At 36.9% G+C, this 7,156-nt stretch overlaps 1 protein-coding gene across 2 annotated transcripts in view; it reads right to left on the bottom strand.

Moving 5' to 3' along the window:
* Positions 1-7,156, bottom strand: part of gnaz (guanine nucleotide binding protein (G protein), alpha z polypeptide) — a 35,911-nt gene that overhangs the window by 15,117 nt on the left and 13,638 nt on the right. The gene's annotated exons all lie outside the window — the stretch shown is intronic.

Raw genomic sequence — 7,156 nt, 5'->3', positions numbered from 1 at the left:
TATATATATATACATTTTATTGTTTTAGGGCTTTCAAATTTACTTTACTTTTTGTTCATTTTGCATAGGCACTTTGCAAAAAGGGGATGCACCAAGAAAAAAAATTCGTGCAGCGAGCAACATGCAAGATGGATATCAGTAACAAGAAATTGAGACAGTCTTCATGACATGGGATGCTCAGCTTGTATTTTAAAAATGTAAGTGTCATGTGATGTCTGAATCTGATTGTGCACTTGAAATACGGTTGAGTAACTTCAGAAAAATGTGAAAACATCAACAGTAAGTCTATATTTAAAGGACATTTCAACCGCAGGAATCTTTACTGTCAACCAGGGTCTTTTCAACCACAGGGACAAGAGGAAAACCTGAGTTTTAGGGAGAAGTTTTGAAAACTGTGATAAGCATGTTAGTAATTTTGAGATTGTACTGAAAGGCTGGGTGGATGAAAGAGGGGTCGGTTTGTTTATTAGTTGATACAATTAGCTGGTTTTGTTGCAAACAGTTTTTAAACTGGGTCAGCACACCACCAGCTTGCAGCGGCAGATTAGGCCTCAGAATGGGGCAAGAAAGTGGTGAAATCAAACCTCAGATTGCTTCACAGTGGTTAGATTCTGCAAAAAATGACTCCCAGCTCACGTGAAACGAGTCAACAAATGTTAATGCACTTTCTCTCATGAGAAAGAAGAACAGGTGGTAGATCGTTTCTTGTTTTTGGCTGCACCTGGAACATGCTCACGAGGTGTGGTGTTTTCATAGTGACTATGGTGCACTTCCTGGTTTTGTTGCTGACGAGTTGTTGTCCAACCAGCTGCAGTTGAAAACTTGAGCAAACCTTTGTCCTATCTGCCCTGAAGCTTCTATCAGTGCTTGGTGTTAAATGCAAATGACTGGTGCAAAGAAGAACAGGCCGTGGTGAGGAGTGCAGGAGTTGTGATTGGTGAACATGCAGAATATACAGAAGAGGAGAGGTGGTTGCACGCTTCACAAGTTATGTCATTCTGTACCACCAATTTCCTTTACAATTGTGATATAGAGTAAATCTCAGGCTGGTATCAGTGACACTGAATTAATACTGATACTTTGCGCAAATATAACAAATGTGTCTGGTATATCTAAAAAAAGTATTTCTAATACCTACTTCATAATTAATTCAGTACATCAGAATAATTTATTCATTCATTTTAAACTCAAGTATTATTATTATTTGTCCTGATGCATCTCAGTAATCCAGGTAAAAAATCAAAAGGAAAAAAATTGTATAGGTCATCTGGACGGGTTCTTCTTTAATGAAACGTTTCGTCTCTCCTCCAAGAGACTTCTTCAGTCTGAGAGTTTCAGGCAAAATTCAGGCTTTTRAGYCCTGCCTCCAKGTGACTGATACTCACATCACATGGCTATCGTTGACACCTAATTAACACCTATTGTTAACAGGGGGTGGAGAGATACTGCCAATGGCAGCGCTGTAGGTGTAGCTGTTTTTATTACTATTATTATTATTGTTGTTGTTGTTGTTGTTGTATTTACAATACAGCTGAGCTAATACAAACAGATGAAACAATCATACAAAATATGTGAAAATAGTGTTATGAAATGAAGTTAAATAATAAAAACAATTAAAACACATTTTATTTGTTGATTATCAAAATTACTATAAAATGAAAACTTGATTTACATTACACAAGCATACCAACATAAAAATACTGAACATGTAACATCTACAGACTGACTGAGCATGTGCCGCTACACTGACGCATTACCCAGGTGGAAGAAAAAGAAGTTCCCTCAGAGCACGTTTGATTACAATATTTCAGTAGTTTAGTTACTTTCCACTGTGTTCCTGTTTAAATATATTCATTACCTGAAATGACTGAAGTATTTTGATTTTAGTATTGATTTTATTATCAATATCCAGAGCATAAAGTTCTGTTATCTGTGGTATCAATATTTCAGTTTCGATCCGCACATCACTGGCACACAACGTGTGGCCTTACATAGGACGTATGAACTTACCGTTCAAAACTGAATGAGTCTTTAAAAGGAACGGATCAAAAAAATCTAACTCCTTTTGATAGTGTCTCTCATGGCAAATCAATATTATTTACTGAGAGTCAAAGAGACGAACCCCAGCTTGTCACACTTAGTGGTAAAAGGTTGTTGCTGGACCCAACAGAGGAGGCAGGTGAATGACAATCAAAACTGTAATCATCAAGAAGGCATTCAATAACAGCAGAATGTAATAGAAGAAGAAGGTGTGCTGACTACTAAAGAGGTACAGGTGGTGTGTAAGACTGGAAACGAGGACAATAAAAGTGGCAATAAGGGTACAACAAGGAAAAATAAAAAAAATATGGCCACATAAATAATAACACGTCTTCTAAACAGATGGAAACTGAACACAGATTGTAACACAGCTACTGGTGGTTTTCACATTGTTGTAGGTGGAAATGTTCTAAAGTTCTCAGTACAATTCTGTCACTACGCAACGAGTAACACTTTGCACACAGTGTACTCTGCAAGTTTAATAAGATAATACTCTAAAATGTGAAAATTGGGGGGGTGGTATTGTGCAAAACTGACTTTTCAAGCTTTATCCTGTTACAATGTCATTTCCTCATCAGAAACATACCCAGAGTGTTGCTTTGACTCATTCATGCATGTTGGAGAAATCCTTGAATCTTCTGTGGTAGCCATGTGGAGCTGCCTAAACGCTTGTTGGTACAAAGCTCCGCCTTTTTACACAAAGCTCCTCCCTGGAGCTCAGTCTGAACATGAGCTCCCGCCCCACAGAGCACCCCTCCCCCGAAGCATTGCTGTGATGTGCTGAAGTGGGAGTGTGTGTAGAAGAAGGTGTTTAGATTGACTGATGTAAAGTCAAATTTATTTTTGATATATGCAGGATTTTCACAACAACTGAAGGTAACTGGGCTATGTGCTAAATAATACACTTATAATCTATATTTCTTTTAAATTATTCTCTCACTGAAGGAGTTTATCATCTCATTACCATTTAGTTGAGTTTAGTGTGTGCTGGTACATTCATTTAATGGTTATGTTTGATTAAAAACATATTAAAATGACAGCAGCTAAACGTGAGAAGTGGCATAACTTTTATATCCTTTTAGTTTTGATGCTAAGCTAATTTTATTGCCTCCTCGCTGTGTTTTCTCTCCAGATACAAGAGTTCCTCTAATCTTTCTCGTAGAAAAAAAACACATTTCAAATAATTCAAGGAAATTAAACAAATAAATGAATCAGAGACAAAAATAGCGAGCACAATACCTTCATTTATGTAACAGAAAGGTGACAAAGGTGGTAATGAATATGCAGTCACTTGCCTACTGACCTGCACACTTTCCATTCATCTATATTCTGTGTGCAGTGCCTCTTCAGATTTCTTCCATTAACAGTCTCACACACTCCTGCTCTCTTTAACTACAGTCCTGTGTTACCATAGACTCTGCACCGGAGTGGATATTAACTCACTACGCTCACCCGTTTATCACCGCATCACACAGTTTCATTAGTTCACAGTCAAACGTTAAGGTAGAAACAATCGGGGGAGATGACACGTGGATGATCAAATAGAATATGTTTCTTATTAAACCAAGTCAGCTGTGCTTATTTACTGAAAATCAAGCTGCCATGTGCTTTAAAGCCCCACCACCCAACTCGAACATCTGTTTTATTATCCTTCTAATCCTTTAAGATAACTGAGAAGATTTCTGAGAAAATATTTGCTCAAATTTACTTTAATAACCCAAATCCTGAGCTCTGTCTTTTCTTGTGTGGAAAAACTGGAGCAGCAGATCCTTTTTGATAAATACTGTAAAAACGCACCCAACGTGCTGCTGAAAATAATAATATATTATTCGGTGCCCTAGTTTTTTCTGCTGCTGAAACTATACGCCAATATTGTTTTTGTACATTTCTCAGAATGCAGTGAGGTCCATGCTTCAATTAAAGAAAAAAAAAGAAATACGGAGAGGACAAACGAAGCAGAACAAAGGCAAAACAAAGCGTCACAACACAAACAGAGGAGAGAGCAGCATTTTGTAGCTCCAGGCACCTGACTGTACTCTGAAAATGGCCTCCCCAGCCAAACCGGTTAATGCACATCACTGATTCTGAGCTCCTGAAACATATTCAAGCTACATGTAAAACTGTGAATTTCTGCATTTTATTTCATTTAAAATACAATATGATTTTACAGCCCACATAGAGGAATCATTACATCACAACACAGGAGCAGAAGAAAAATGCCTTAAACTCAATTTACAATAAATATGGAAATCTAAGAAAATACTATTTCAACGTCAAGGTTACTCATGAGCTGCAGAGTAATCCTTTGAAAACAGAACAATACACACTTTTAATACAAAAAATGAAACAGAAATTAGAGCAGTGGATCCAAAAGTTGGGGTCGGGACCCCTCTGTCGGTCCTCAAACATTTAGTGAGGGTCTCCATGATTTTCAGACATGAATTTAAATGCAAATAAATTGTTAATGGACTAATTTCACCAAAATATTGCAAATAAATAAACAAATAATAAAAATATTACCATGCTGAAAAATATAGTGTCACTCCGATATGTGCGGAGGACAAGAGAGCAAATACAGTAAAAAGAACTTGAATTTTATGCTTAAGCAAGAAACACATACAAACCAGCTGAGCCACTTACAGACTTTAATCTGCAAAATGGCACCGATCAAAGAAGGGAGGTCACATACAGTATATTCACTTTCTTCCATTTCTGGCCACTCCCATAGGGGCAAGCTGTCCCATCGACTGGATGCTCTCCCTACCATGTGACTGTAATATACCTTCAGGCATGTATTAATTAATCAAAATGAAAGAGCGCTCTCTGTTTGAAATGACAGCAGACCGTCACATAAAAATAGATTAATTTGCAAAATATATCATCAGAGCATCAATAGGAATAAAACATTGTGTGTGATGCATTTAAAAAGTCAGTAGTAAACAGAATGAATTTTCCTTCAATAGGTCTCAGGTTTGCTTGTCGTGTTGTTATGTTCATGTTTAACAGAGTTAAATCTGCATGTGTAAAAACCAGTGGAAGTGGATTATGTTAGGACTGCTGAATGCTCAACATGTTCAGTAAATTTAACAGATGAAAATATGTTGATGATGAATCAATTCTGTCTTTTTCTCATGAAACTTGCAGAAAGTAATTGTGCATGTTGATCTACAACTGATTACATGTTGGATTCGTCCTGGTTCAGTTTCAGTATAACCAGATCTTTTCTGCATGGTGCTGGTTATGAAGGAAGAATTTGCCATTACACCGGTGGTCTTTGGAGAAGCGATTTCTTTGTTTATTCTGCCGAGAAAAGTAAACAGAAAAACAACCACGTAATGGATTGCCTGCTCCAAGTCCAACATAAAGCAAAACTAAAGTCAGTTCCTGTCACTTTACAGTCATAAATGCACTCAAATATTCACACTGGTGAATAGATTACAATGATGATAATAACAAAAATGTATTTGTGAATAAACTGGGTGTATTTTGATGATAAATGAACAGCACCCACCTCTAAAGGACAAGATTACAAAAAGGAAGACCCCTGGGGTAGAAACAATTTATTAAAATGATACCACAGAAGAAGAAAAAAGGGAGGAGCTTCTGATTTTAAAGTCACACGCTGACAACAATCATAGTATTTTCCATAGTTTTTACAGTCAGGTATAAGAACTATCTTTTTAACAAACAACATTTTGTTTAATTGTAACAAAGTAAAAATACAAACCAGTTACATGAGAAAGTGTATAAATGTCTCTAGCTCGGTTGATTTTACAGATATTGAGCTCTAATTGGGTGTGCAGCTGAGTGGTGTCTCTAACACATCGTCTCACACAAGGTCTATCTTTAAAACTTTGCTTTCTTTTTTTCTATCTTTTACACTTTAAAGTTCACTTCTGACACAAAAATATCTGCATCCACCACAGAAAATGCTTCTGTTTTATTTTATTAGGAAATATCCACTAATCAATTCACCACAGCCCAAGTTTTACTGAATCACATGGTCCTGATCTCAGTATTATACGTAAGGTCAGTGTAAAATTATTTTGAAGACAGATTCATTTTAGAGGTATGTTCTCCAGTTATTACCAGAACAAACCCGAACTGTGCACATAGTTTCTGTTTAGCAACAACATTTCAGTTTTTCTTCTTGTTTACAGCTCCCAGTACAAAAGAGACTGTAAGCAAGAACTCCTCATTAGTAAAACCCTTTCCTGCTTTCCTTTTAGTGCCTAAACCTACTGCCTGCCCCTGTCCATTAGACCTTCTTGTCACAAGGGATGGGAGTGAGTGGCAGAGTGATGAGGGCAATGGGGGCCGTGCTAGTCCACCAGCATCTTGGTGCATTACGAGGACAGGAGGAAATTTGATAGCCAGCGTGAGACGGAGCCCCGGTCACCATTGTGTGCTTTCCTTTCGCAGCTCCTGCAGCACATGAGCCATCAGCTCGCCTTCAATCACTCTCTCAGGTGCTTACACACAGCTATTAATTCACCGTGCTTCAAATAATCACAATCACACCCTCTATTAGAGCTCTGCCTCGGTGTGTTTTCTGTTGTGTAACCTCCTCCACTTTCACACCGCTGTTGGTTAGGAAATGCATTCATAATGGGGACAATCAAATCAGATTGGATGATTATTTTAATCCATTACAGGTTAAATGTTATCGCTACAAACATGAAATTTATTCCAGGAAAACGTTCGTTATGCTGTGGCTGTAGAATCCACACAGGTTTGGACAAACTTAGATGATGTGATGAATCAACTGCTGTTTATATTAGTAAAAGTTAAACTGTGCTACTTTACAACAAGGCTCCCCTTATAGATGTCTTACAAATAGTTTATAGATAGGTCATTAATTAATCTGTAAACACTTACTAAGTCTTTATTATGCATTAATTAAGAAAAGGAAAGTGACAAAACTGTCCAGTTTCTTGACAAATTATGAGCCAAATCTGTTCATGTATTATATCTAAAGGTAGTATATTAAACTTTTCAGACTATTACTTGTAACACAATAATGTACTAGAAACACAGATTTTACATACAATATTGTACTATATTATGGCATTATACATATGCATAATTATCAAAGAAAGCCTTATTATTATTATTA

Source organism: Austrofundulus limnaeus, unplaced genomic scaffold (assembly GCF_001266775.1).
Source record: "Austrofundulus limnaeus strain Quisiro unplaced genomic scaffold, Austrofundulus_limnaeus-1.0 Scaffold20, whole genome shotgun sequence".
NCBI lineage: Eukaryota > Metazoa > Chordata > Actinopteri > Cyprinodontiformes > Rivulidae > Austrofundulus > Austrofundulus limnaeus.
The sequence above is the reverse complement of the archived record's forward strand: the minus strand, read 5'-3'. Positions and strand labels throughout refer to the sequence as shown.